This window comes from Suncus etruscus, chromosome 1 (assembly GCF_024139225.1).
Source record: "Suncus etruscus isolate mSunEtr1 chromosome 1, mSunEtr1.pri.cur, whole genome shotgun sequence".
NCBI lineage: Eukaryota > Metazoa > Chordata > Mammalia > Eulipotyphla > Soricidae > Suncus > Suncus etruscus.
The window spans coordinates 128,540,687-128,554,423 of record NC_064848.1 but is presented as its reverse complement, the minus strand read 5'-3'; the positions used below and the strand labels follow the sequence as shown (position 1 = coordinate 128,554,423).

The 13,737-nt window shown below is 33.0% G+C and overlaps 1 pseudogene; it reads left to right on the top strand.

Moving 5' to 3' along the window:
- LOC126017245 (heat shock protein HSP 90-alpha-like) overlaps positions 1-6,409 on the top strand; it is a 122,861-nt pseudogene extending 116,452 nt beyond the window's left edge.
- The last annotated feature ends 7,328 nt before the right edge of the window (positions 6,410-13,737 follow it).

Below are 13,737 nucleotides of genomic sequence, written 5' to 3'. Positions count from 1 at the left end.
TTTTAACCACATTAGAAACACACTTAAAATTTTAAGGAACACAAGAAATTATACTATAAAGTTCTGCCATTTGAAGATGGACTGTGTTCTAAATTAAATTATATAGAATTTGCTTCATGTGCTTTTTTGAAAAATACAATTTATAATATTTTCTGAATATTTTATTTAGAATGTTCAAGAATCGTTTAAATCTTTACCCATCTCCAGTCTTAATTTATTGCATCATTAAATGGAGAACCATTAATGAGCCTTCTATCCTCTGAGAATTATCTAACCTGAAATCCAAGAATGCCATAACCTTTCTGAAAGTGTTCATAATTGATTAGCAATTACAAGTAATTCAATTAAATGAGCTCATTCTTATTTTAATGAAGTTGTTACTGTAATAGTTATTTTCTGATAACTATGCATCAAATATTAAACCTAACTTTTATTTTGCCTAAATTATTACTTGTGAAAATAAAATAATGCCTTTTAAATAATTAACCTTTACCTTAATGCATGAATGCCAATATAAAACACTTCAGGTAAGTTTACCACATCCAGACAAGGACACAATATGCTCATATAGTTGTCATTATATGGTTTTGTTATTTAAAGTGAAAGTCATCAATTCAATGTGATGTGGAATATTATGCAGTAGCTATTTATTTTTAATATGAAAATATTGTTTGTAATAAAAACGTTATGGAAATAATATTTGAAAAACCGTTGAAATGTTAGCTTTCAGACTTTTAATTTTATTAAGGGATATGAAGGACTGAAGAATGAGACAATACTTAATTTTGCACAAAGAATAATACAAACAAGGTAAAGAAGAGTCAAGATATGAAGGAGGAAAAATTTAAATTATAATATTTTAAAGGTACAGTTAATACTATTTTCAAATTATACAATATTTATAAAATAAAATTATATTTATAATTATAAAAATTATAAAAAATAAAAATTTTATAAAAATAAAAGCCATAATTGGTAAAATAAAAAAATTCATCATATTACTCATTAGCATGCTTAGGCTTTTACCAGAAATAAAAAAATATATCAGTAATAAAGTTTACTAAATAAGATATTTTCATATATTTTTAAGCTAGTAGACAAGTACTAATAATTAGTAAACTAACATTTGCAGACACAGTAAACTGAGAAATGGCCATATGATGGTACTAAAGGGTATATTGGTGACTTATATATTTTCTCAGTGTCTTATTTTTAAAAAATAATAATTAAATTAGATGTCAAATTTATTAATTAAAGTTTCAAGTTTGAGGCTTTTTGAAACAGTGAACATGCATTACTCAAACTATTATATTTCTAACTTATAATGCTTAGCAATTAATAGTATTATAGAAGTGAGGGATTTCTGAGCAATATGTGATTCATAATAAATATGTTCGAAGATAAAAACATTTCTTTTTTGATGTAAGAAAAATGTCTAGTGGCCTCCAGTAATTACATCTATTTGATTAATTTTCATGTGATCAGTTACTGACCATTGAGGAACGAAAACCATTCAGTTAGAGTTTCTATAGAGATGATAGCAGATCTTCTTATAGATTAGATATCCATGTCTATGTTGGATCTCTGCAAACTATTTACTGTAACATTGATTACTGCATGTGAGATGAGCTTTGATCACTTGATGGGACAATCGCACAAATTTCAATGCCAATTTTTAAAAACTAATTCCAAGAAAACAGTTTTATTTGAAAAGCGAATTATTTTGCACTTTTCAAATTAATTGTAGTAGTTTCGTAAAATTGCTCATCTGTTTTTAACTAATTGTATATATATGAAAGCTAAAAACCACAGTCTCAGGAGCTGAAGATCATCTGTTAAATCTCTTCAAGTTTCAGTATACATTTTATGAATTAAAAAGAAAGTAAAAAATACATCCATATACTTTAATTTCTTTATCTATACAGAAACAAATGTAACAATTAAAATATTTATATAGTTATTTTGAAAACTATATTAGTCATACTTGACTAATATTTAAAATGTGCTAGGAAAACAGCTTGGAAGAAAATAGTGTTTGTTAAAACAATCAGTCAATTAAAGCTTGAATTCATAAGAAAAATAAGAATTAGCCTGGAACTACATAAGTTTGATATGGGACATTTTTTTCTCTTCCTGATTTTCAGTCACAAATTTAAGATATTTTATGGGGCATATTTTTATATGAAAACATTTATTGTATGAAAACACAAACACATTTATTTTCATGTCTTTACAAAATTAGAGTAATTTTCCCATCTCAAGTTGAAGTGATATTAGTAAGCCAATTCTGTTATACAATTTCTTTTTTTTTTTGAATGTTTAGCTTTTTTATTATAAAGGCATAATTGGAAAATACGTTCTGCACTGTGGACCAGGACGTATTTCTCAAAATGAAGCATTTATATGAGTGGTTGTAAAATATAGCAATGGATCTCTGATCCTAGCCACATTCCATCAACATTTAATTATTTATTTATTTATTTATTTATTTATTTATTTAGACTGATTTGAATTACAAGTCTTCCACAGTTGTATTTCAGTTATATAGTGACTGTGAGTTGGGGTCATTCCCACTACAGGTTAGACAATATCTATCAAGATAAGCCAAAGCTCATCGAAGGCAATGAGCCCCACCCAAGTTCATGATGAGGATTATATAGGGAAGGGATATAGGGAGGTTCCAGCTTTCTGATGGTCCTTAAAATAATTGGCTCCTGTCTAAGGAAACCTTCCCACTGCTCCTTTGTCTTTCTCTAATAGGCTACCTGGTATGGCCAGGTAGATTGGGGAGGGGTCTATAGAAATAGACTTGTAAATTCCCAGCATGTGGCTCACACCATGTGGTCCTTACAAAATGGTGTTCCTTTCTGCTAAAAACCTAAGAAGAAGCCTGCCATGTTGGTTTTATAAAATAGCATCATCCTTCGTTGTTCATAATTTAGGTCCCAACATTCCCTCCTCTTCTTACGGTCCTGAGTCAAATCTTTGACTCTCCTTGAGGTTTCTCCTCCTTGTCCCTACTTGTGGGCACAAACTGGTACCTTAGCACAAGCATCTTAATCAGGAAGGATATCTAGGGTGATATTAAACCACTGTTTATACCAGGTGACAGAATCTTTTCGTTGCAATCTTCACTCCTTCACCTGCTGCAGTGTCTATCTCATGGCTAACTTCTGACTTATTATTAGCATAGATACTTTATTCCCCCCAGAGCCTTGGTCTAATCCCCACCTGCTCTGGAAAGCAACTTCAGCTAACATCTTAATCATCATCCACTTATAGGAGAGTTTATCTTGTTCTCACACAGCTTCTCCTGCCAGGTATGACACCTGGGGTGGAAGAATTACTGATGATGTAAAAAATAATCTGGGTGTGCAAAAACAGTGGCAAACATACAGGGGATCAAAGTCATGTTCCATTTAGCTTTGATGGGGATTATTTTCCCATACAGTCTCATTTCAATAGTCTAGGTAAGGGGAAGGGACCTTGGTGGCCCCTCCAGGGTTGGGTAAGGGGGCACATGCCCAAACCTTGTATTCCCTGTAGGGTGGTTCTCCCCTCAGTCCAGGATCAGCCAGTCTGTTGTCTAGACCACTTCCCTCATTATTATGGTCCTGAATGCTTCTTCCCCTTTAGTTATTGGACCAAGAAGAGGTATAGGGTTATAAGGTGTACACTTGCACCTTAAGACAGTTAAGCTGCTGACTTTCTCCTTATTTGCCTTAACTGGTGCTCCCCACTACAGTTAGTCTGGGTACAGTCTCTTAAAGACCCTATTGATATTTGGTATAAACAGTTCAGGTTGACAGCACTCCAAAAACTCTGCCTGAGACCTCCAGTCTTAGCCTCATGGTCCAGCTCCCTCTATGCTGCCAGAAGGCAACTCTGATGCATGCTTATATGCAGGAGAGAACTTCCTTACCCCAGAACCCTAACCCATTGGTTGGTTGGAATCCACTTTTCTTAACACTTTCACTTCAGTAGCAGATTATGTAGAGTATACCAAGAGACCCTAAACAAATCCCACCAAGTCAAAGTTTAGGGGAGGAATCCCCATGGTGACATCTGATCCACAAACACCCCCTAATCTATGTAATAGGGCTTCATTCTTGCTAGTCACCATGCAGTCAATAAGGTCACTGCCTCAGGAACACCAGGACTATCTGCTTTCTGTTCTGGTCCTGTGAAGTGAGTCTGCTGGATCTGCAGGGTTTCTTTCTTATTCAGATTGTAATTTCACCATGAAGAAAATGAGGTTCCCATTTCCTTTTCAATCCTGCAACTTAAATGGCTGTTGGGATGGAGAGAACAATATAGAGCCCTAAAACTCCAGTTTCCCTTCCTCCACTGGGTTAGACAGAGATGAAGAAATCCCACACCAAATATTAATACTTTTACCTTTAATATTACCAAGGGAAGCCATCATTTTTCTCCTTCCCTTATACCACCCATCCTTGTTAAATGTCAGAGTTGGTTTATTCTTGCTACTTGCTCCGACCTCTGGGATAGATAGGTATAGAGTAATTTTTAATTGTCAACTTGGCTCATTGAATTCCTGTGGCCCTTTTCTCTTATTTCCCTGGAAGCTTTTCCTGATAGTCATTCTGTTCCATATTTCCCTAGAGATTTTATCACCTTAAAAATCATTAAAAGGGAGTGTGGCTGAAGGTCAATTCTTCTGTAATTTTTTTTCTGCTGACAAGGGACTATAGTCTAGGGGTAAAATGGAGCAGCTGTCCTTATCTGTAATGACAACACAAATTAAACAACAGAAATCAAAGCATCATAGCATTATCAATAAACACAGCTCTGAGTTACTTTAGCAAGAATAATGCTTGCATTTCCATTTTATAATTTGGTCTAGTAAAACTAGTAAGAACATTTCCAGATAGGTTACCACAAAGAAGTAGGTTTTAAGTTAGGCCCATTAGAATGCGTTTAATTTAATCAGCTACAAAAAGTAATTTTTCCTCTCCAACTGCACCTTGTACCTTGCCAGATATTTGAATAATTGTTGGCTCGTTCCCCTACATAAACACAGCAATGATGATGGAATCTTCATCTGGGGCACCCCATTACTTACAGAGAATTTCTGAAGATAGGTTGGAGACAAATCAGGTTTGTCATGTCACGGTCACTCAGGCCTGGCTGATGTAGAGATGAGTTGGTCATTTCAGCATGATGATCTCGTAGATGGCCATGGGCATATCACCCTCTGCAGGATTTCCCTAGAGGTCGCCTGTTCCACTCCCCTTCAGGATTGGAAGAGATTCTTACCTCAAGTCCTCTTTTCCTTTTCTTGAAACTGAGGGTGGAGGGTGAGAGCAATGCTCAGGCTGTGGCCAAGTCAGTAAAGACCCAGAGATTCCTAGGAAATCTTCAATTTTCTTACTCAGGAAATTCATCTTGGTGTCTTCATCTCGGTGTCTTCCCGGTCTTGTCAGTCAAATGTTTAAAGGTGCCTGCTTGTCACACCACCTCAACCCCAATTATTTCCCTGAAAGAGGGTTCTGGGATCCCCTTACTAAATTTTAAGATTTTCTGTCTGCATGGGGATCACTCCCATGCATATAGGAAAGCCACCTGCTTGTATTTTATGCAAAGCAACATGATGCTGTGACACATAAATGGTACTAAAAGGTATTAAGAGAGAGAGAAAAAGAAAATGTTACTTAAGTTTGTACAGAAAATCCTAAAACCATTTTATTATTGTCTAGGGCCTTTTCCAATAAGATTTTCCATATTTTTTAATTCCTCAATGTTGGCTACCGTGACTGACTCAGTGGCTACTTTTGCAAAACTCCCTGCCATTTTTTCAGTGCTAAGTGCTGTTTGCTATAAGCCCATATACCAACAGGAAAGCAACCTTCAAGTAATAAGTAACTTCTCAGCCTAGGGGAGGAAGACACTGCCTGATACCATGGAGCCAAGTCTCCCCTTAACTTACATTCCTGAGTTATTAGCTAAATGCAACAAAGCTTGCCCCATCACAAACTGCTGAGAGTTCTGGATAGTGAGCTACAGACCCTACTCTAGGGTCATAGGGCAATTCCTTGAAAGCTGCTGACTTAGGAGTGATTGTAAAATTGTCACTGCTTCTCCCTCCCTTCTGGAAGACGATTTACTGCCTTTGTCTCCTGGCTTTCGTGCCAAAATGTATGATTGACATCACTTTTTTCCTGCCCCCTTCTCCTTCTCTATATAAGAGATGCTGGACCCCAATAAAGACACCTTTGAACGGTCTGATCGCCAAAGGTCATTATTATTAACCTCTCTTAGATTTTTTACAGGTGTGGTTGTACTTCTAGCCCTGCTAAATAAAGGTGTGGTCGTCCGTGAGCCTCCCGACCGATTCCTGCTGGCCGGGCCCTTCTGGGGGGCTTGCAGGACCCCGCACCTCAAACCATGACCATATTTACAAAGCTCCTTGTGATATATTTATTAATATCTTTGGCAACAAATAATTAAAAATTGTAAAAAAAATTTTAGTCATGCTTAATTCTACATACAGAAAGTAGAAGTCTACTTATTCTCCAGGCCTCAGTTTACAGTCAGAAGACACCAACAATCCATATCACACAAATTAGACCACTCATATGCAACATTGAACAAAAATTAATTTTGAATACCAGGAATACCTGGTATACCACTATTTTGGCAGGCTTTTCAGACTTTAAAGAATGTATAATCAACAATCACCAATAATTTCAGACTTTAAAGAATGTATAATCAACAATCACCAATAATTTAAAAAAATTTTAAACAGGACCTTAATGATTTTTCTTAAATTCTTGATCATTTCTTTAAAACCTTTATCTTTTAGATGTTTATAAGAACTCATTATTATCCCATTTTCACCTAATAGCATGAGAACACCATAACATGTTTTAAAATATGCAAACTCCTTTTATGTCAACCATTAGCTACTACAGTCAGAAATCTCTCCTGGCAGACTCAAGGTACCATATGGGATGCCAGTATTCAAACCACCATCCTTCTGCATGCAAGGTAAAGTCCCTATCTCCATCCTTTTTAAAAATTTTTCTTTGAAATATTTGTGACCTACAAAGTTTTTAATAATTGAATTTCAGATATGCAATTATTTGAAGCCCTTCCCACAACCAGTGTCAACCTTTCTCCATTGATGGACCCAGACTGCATAAGCTTCCTTAAATGTCAATGCTTAAATATAGCAGGTGTCCAATCAACTGCTCTTTCTAGAGGTCTATAATTATGTTCTAATGTTTTTATCATAAAAAAGGGGTGCAGAATTTTTTTGGAAGCCATGGACTCCCACTAAAATGCTCACTGTAAGAAGAGTTATTGCCTTAATTTTACTATATTTATAAAAACTCTATGATCTTTTTGTTCACAGTGGTACTTAGAGATTTAGGTTGGTTGCCTTAGTTCCACATTGTAATGCTATACTATATTAGACTCAGAAGTTAGTAGTCTTTTAAGATAATGTCTTGACAAAAATTCTAATCTATTTATTTTCTACTCGATTATACCTGCTAATATAATAAAATTTTTATGTTCACAGATAACAAAAATTCCTGCTATGGAACTCATTCATTATGTTATTATAATTTGTCTTCAATTTCAGATAGCTTACCATTATACCATTATGCTTATTATTTTAGTTTTCTTTTAGAAAAGGAACCTGGATGCTCCAGACCCTCTAGGTGATTCTTGATGGTGTAGACTCCTCTTGGTAGACTCATTACCATATCACTAAGTTTTCTAAACTTTAAAATTATGATTGTTTTTAAGAATGCTCTATATATCTAACCCACAAAACCTTTCTTCAGTAAAGTTTACCTTTAACAATAATGATTGATCTAGAAAATGAAAAAGCATTATATCTGACTTGCCAGCTTTATATTTTTTAGACGTCCTGACCCATTTCACCATAATCAACTTTTCAACTCCTTTTTCCCTTTGTTTAAAAATAATGCTGCTCTCATTTATCTGAAAACAATGTATTCTGGTTAACTATGTCAACTATGTGACGGATGATCTTTAAATAAGGTAAACAAAAGAAAGAAAAGTATAAAAACGCTATTGGGAATATAACAAAGTAATAGGTTGTGCATGGTGAAAGAAACAGACCCTAGAGCCTGAGCTATAACACAGCAAGGAAGTGTATTTTCCTTGCACACAGCTGACCACGTTTGATCTCTGCATTCCCATATTGTCCCCTGTGCTTACTTGGATTTTTTTTTTTTTTTTGAGCATAGAGCCAGGAGTAATCCCTGAGCAAGACTGAGTGTGAACTCAAACAAACAACAACAACAAAAAAAAGAATAAAAAGGAAAATAAAGAAAGAAGTTTAACGTAAAAAGACACATTATTTACTGGGAAAATGTCTTCATTTTGTTTTGGGAGCATTCTTACCTATCCTCAGACTTCTCCCTGCCTCTGTTCTCAGATATCAGTCATGGCAGGCTTCAGGGGTCTGTATACAGTGTCAAGATTAGAACCTGGGTCACCTGTGTGCGAAACAAAGACCTTACTTGCTATACTATTGCTAGAGCCCATCTTAGTATTTTTGATGTATTTATAAAAATCTATATTGTTATTGAACTTTTTTGAAAAATTTAAATGTTTTAATCATATGTATTGTGAGAAAATTTTTATCTCATTTTCTAGTTAGTCTTTTAATTTTAACCTGAATTCTTTGTGCCATATGCAAACATTTAATTAGATGCAGTTCCATTGTTTATTTTTTAATTTTTCATCTCTGGCTGTGGAATCAAAACATTAAGAAGACATCTGAGGTCCATATCCTGGAGTGTTTGTCTATGTATTACTTTGTATATACTTTCTGAGTTCTCTAATCTCCAATTCTTTAATCCATTCTGAGGAAACTTTTGTAAATAATCTCAGATCTGGATACATGTTTCAAATTATTTTTCAAGTAGCTATCCTGTTTTCACCATACCATTTGTTGATATACCATAAGTATTTTCTTACAGTGCTTTATGAATTTAAATACTTTATAATACATTAATTATCCACATTTGAAGAATATCATTGGCAAATCATGATTTCATATTAATTTTCAGATTTTTTAGATTTATTTTCTAAAAAATAAACAGCTACAGTATTATTTTAAAAGGGTTATGTAAATTTGAGGTGACTTTTCTAAGAAGTATTAGGTATATATTTAAATAGGCAAATTATATAAATCCTCTTGCTTGTTGTGTCAATTTAGTTGAAAGTGCATGGTAATGTGATTCTAATAAATTATAACAGATGGTTAATTGGGAGAAGTTCACACTGATGTGTTGACAAACATTTCAGAAAGACTGCAATGGGTTCCATTTCATAGTCAAATCAGTTATAATTGTCTATCTTTCCTTAACTAGTAATAAAGAAATGCATTTTTACAGAGTCTAATTGATATTAGATGATCATGCCTTTCATCATTTTTCCATAAAAATTCTGGAAGCATTCTTGAAAGGTACAGATGGATTTTTCTTCCCCATGGTCTTCATTCACAGTGATATTTAACAGTAACACCACTACTATTGGTTTCTATGGGAATAATTTGTTTTCTTTAAAATGAATAAATACACAGAAGGGCTTAAAGACTTAGAATTTTCATCTGCCTTTTAAAGATATTTGTCAAGCAAAATTCACTATTATTGACTTTAAATGATATTTGGTTGGAATCTCTGATGGTTCACTGGTTTTTCTCTTTGCTGTTCACGATTTTGGTGACTTCCTTACATCTAATTAAACTAATAATATTTTATACTGTGACTATTTTTAGATTATCTTTTCCAAAAATCACCAATTAAATTTGTAAAAACAAAATTAGAGAGTTTTAAATTAGCTTCCTGGCATATAATCCTGATAGTTCTATGACTCATATGCTCAACTATACATTAATTAGTAAATAATAATTAATTAATAACATGTATGACATGAACAAGGCAAAGTTTATATAGGTATGCTACATTATAGTGTACTGTTCTTTTTATACTTTTATAATTCCCTCTTTTAAGGATGTATAAAAAACAATTTAGTCTTTAATTAATATCCCTAGTAGGCTTAGTTGGTTTGAATCAAAACAAATAAAAATTTAGTGGCATCAATAGAGAAGATGGCAATTTACTGCAAATAGATTCTTACAAATTACTCATTCATTTGCTTTATATTGGGGCTGGAGAGATAGCATAAAGGTAAGGCATTTGCCTTGCATACAGAAGGAAGGTGGTTTGAACCCTGGCATCCCATATGGTCCCCCAATCCTGCCAGGAGCGATTTTTGAGTTTAGATCCAGGAGTAAAACCTGAGTGCGGCCTGATGTGACCCAAACAAAACATTTGCTTTATTTTAACATTCAAAGTTCTAAATGTTTCAGTAGCAAATGTTTAGAAGATAAGCAAGTAACCTATTGTCATATCTTTTATATCATAAAGTATAACTTTTCTGCTATCGCTATACTGTATGATTATTTATTGATTATATGATTATATATTGTATGATTATTTAATCATGAGAAAGCAAAGTAGGAAAAATTCTACTCATTATAGTCAGTAAATATGACTTGTATACAAATATTAAGTAATATCTTTTTTAAAATCTCCCTTAATTTGTGTATCATAAAAATCAGAACTTAATAAACATCAAAATATTTACATTATATATAAAATTATTTTCAAGTATTTTAATTCTGCATTAATCAGTTCTCCAGTAAATAAAATAATTAATACACACATTATTGGTGTATTGGGGTTGCACTCTTAAGTACTAGGGGTTATTTCTGGCTATGCTCAGAAGAGACCCCTGCCTGTACTGGGCCCCATCTATATGCAGTGCTAGAGATTGAAGTGAGGTTGGTGTTGTGAAAGATAATATACTATTACATCCCTATTTCCTATACTATCTCTGTTGTCCTATTTAAATTTTATTTGAAGTTACTTTAAAATATAAATTTTCGTTGAAATCATTCAGACTGCATTAATGTAATAATAATTGATTAAGTTTTTCTTTACATGCATTAAAAATAGTGTGCATCTGACCCTTCATTCATTGTTTACTTACTTATTTTTGGTTCTTCACTAATTTGCCAGAAGTGAATTAGTCACTGTGATAATTACATAATTGCTTGCAATGGTATTGTTAGTTCCTCATGCTTTTTCAAATTCATGTGATTAAATCCTTCTAGCAAGTACATTCTATACTACACACATAAGAATAGAAACTACAACTTTAGCACACTATAAATTATACTGCTGAGCTGTAAATGCTATACAAATGTAGCCTATGAGTAGGTTGAATTTCCAACTGCTGTGAGAGCACAATACTAGATATGAAAACTGCTCTGGAACTCTAAGATGAATAAACATTGGAAGAATATAAAACACTAGCTACAAAAGAACTGAAAAAGGCACAAATTATTTTCTCAATATGATTTATATATAAATATTCTAGGGCTTACATAACAGTAAATATATATAGTTTAAGTAATAATTAAGTATAAAAATATTGAATTAACTTTATTTATATGACTAATACAATTTTCTTTTCTAAAAATGGATACGTTTCTGAAAACATTTAAGTGTATCAATTTAAATCTCATTTTATTTTTGACATTTACTATAATTTAAAATGGGCAACAAAAATAATTTATCTCACAGTATAAGTGAAAACCATATTCATAATAAAACAACATTGAATAGAAGGTAAACATGATACAATAGAAAAAATAATATTTTGAAAAATTAATGTTTATAACCAGTAAACCAGTTAGATTTTGGTGTTTGTAAAAAGAGTTTTTATCTCAATAAAGTAAAAATTCAGTTTTGTTTGCTTTGGGGTCATCACTAGGGGTGCTCAGGGATTACTCCTGGTTCTATGCTCAGGGTAATAATAGATGCCACTAGAAATGAAATCAGTTTATCAAGTGTTTTATTTTACCTCTATACTATCACTCTGGTCACAGATTATTTTTTTAAAGAAAGGAATTAATATACACACATGGAAAATGGAAATGTATGCATTTTGGTGATATGGAAGGAAATAAAACATGAAAATTGAGTAGCAGATGGAGCTATCATCACTTCATTATAGAAAACTTCATACAAATAATTGGTAGATAAGATGTATTTATATGTAAATATAATTTAAATGAAAGGAAATCACAATGTAAGTGAGCAGAAACAGACTAAAATAATATCATTTGCTAGTTAATTACAAGTCATTGCTGGGATCAACATTTGGAGAGTTAGTTTCTGTAGCATCCACAAGGCAAATAAACATTTTGTTAATAATGCCAGGCAGAGTTGTAAAGATGTTAATTCCCAAGCAACATTCCTGAGTATGAGATACAGGGAAAGGACGGAATTGTCTAAATGACTGACAAAATTGAGAAGTAGAGGGAAGGAGTCTATCCATTATATTGCTAAATTAAATCTAGTAAAGTAAACGCAATGGCAAAATAGGAACAACTGAAGAATTATAAGTCATCAAACTCATTTCAATTATAGCATATATTTCTGACTTGTTTAATTGTGATTTTCAAACTAGAACTCATATTCTCTCTCTTTTTTTTTAGCCACATCACACTTTTTATTTAAAAATCCTAAACTCTCTCGGCTTCTCTTGGGAAGCCTACAGCTGTCACTGTCCTTGAGCTGGCATGGATGAATTTTTTTCTGAGAAGTCCATTCACCCAACAAAATTTAGTTGAAACATTAGGAACCAGGATTTGAAACTTTGAAACTTCTTCTGATTCACACATGTCAGCATTACTTAACTTTCCATATAGATGGACTCATAAATTTTCTTTCTTATTGAAGCTGTTTTATTTGAATTACTTGCCATATGCAAAAGGTAGATGTTAAGAAATACTGGAGTCGAAAACTTAATAGCTATAAAACTAAGAACAAAAACTTTAAGGATCCTGGGATATTAACATTGTTATAGAAAATTTTCAACGTTTTCCCTAATAGAAAATCTCAAAAAATAATTTAGAGTATTTTTTAAAGATACCTAGTATTATTCAGAAGCTACCTCTGGCTCTGAGCTCATACATCACTTGTGATTATCCTCAGGGGTATCATATGTGATCCCAGAGATTGAATTGTGTCTCTGAGATATTGAGTAAACACCTAATTTTTGTGCTATCTATTTATTCAATGATTCCACCAACTATTTTTAAACATTGAAAAATATTGAGGCTTCCAAAACTGTTGAAATAAAAAAAGAAAAATATTTAGGATCACCTAAGAATTTAGCAGGACGAATTAATAAAAATGCCCATCTAGATACATAACGTGAATATATTTACTTGACTAGATATTTTATATTCCAAATACACAAAATTTGTTTGAAGAGATGAGTGCAATTTCCAAACAAATCATTATTTTTAATGGATAGTCCTGTTGGAATTTACTAAACCCACCATACAACAAAGATATTTGTCTTTGTTTGCTTCATGGAACAATAGTCTCTGATCTGACTTGTAAAGATAACTCTGTATTCATATCGTCAGTATCTTTATTTTTATTTGCTTATTTTTGTTTTTGTGGATCACACCTGGTGGTGCTTAGAAGTCACTACTGGCAGGCTCAGGAGACAATATGGGATTCAAATTGGGGTTCTTCCTGTGTGGCCACGTACAAGGCAAATGCCTTACCACTGTTTTATCACTCCAGCCCAAGAAATCTATAACTGACTGTGATCAATTAATTCTAAACACCACTGCACTCAGACCAGCCTCGT